Here is a 624-nt window from a genome sequence, read left to right as displayed (position 1 = left end):
GCAGCCTTCCCTGCCCTCTCCTCCCCAGAAGCCGGCAGGGATGGGGTGCGCGCTGCTTTTATTCACCCCGCCTTGCAGCCCCTTCTCCCCTAAGCGCCCTCAACGCCGGGCCGCGATGCCTGCCCGTCCCTGCCAGGACAGGCTCTTCTCAGCGCCCCGGCACAGCTCGCCCGGGTCGCACCTCCGAGACGCAACCCCAGGCGTGCCTGAAATCCCCCCTCTGATAACGCTCTGTTTTGTGGCCTGTGTTGTTTTAATGCACGTTTAATACGTGGCCTGTACTGTTTTAATGCACCTTCTCGCTGCTGTCGGGACCGCTCCCCTTGCTACGCGATGGCATGGTTGTTTTACGGTATAGTCACGACGTCTTAAGAACTCAGGTGCCTCGACGGCCCTTTACTAAAGGGTGCTGGGTTTGCTTCTGACCTTGCCACACAAAAATAGCTGCACGTTTCTTTCTAAATTAAAACACGAAGCAGCTGTTCGCCCTCACCGAAATTACTGACGCTCCGTGCGCAGCCGGCGCTGGTCTAGATACCCCCCCCCCCACCCCCCCCGCTGTCCCGCTTTAGCGGTTCCCTCGCCTCTCCGGCGGCGCTGCCGCTGCCCGGGGCAGGAGTTGTC

This window comes from Pygoscelis adeliae, unplaced genomic scaffold (genome assembly GCF_000699105.1).
Source record: "Pygoscelis adeliae isolate BGI_AS28 unplaced genomic scaffold, ASM69910v1 Scaffold122, whole genome shotgun sequence".
NCBI classification, from domain to species: domain Eukaryota; kingdom Metazoa; phylum Chordata; class Aves; order Sphenisciformes; family Spheniscidae; genus Pygoscelis; species Pygoscelis adeliae.
This window is presented reverse-complemented; position numbering follows the sequence as displayed.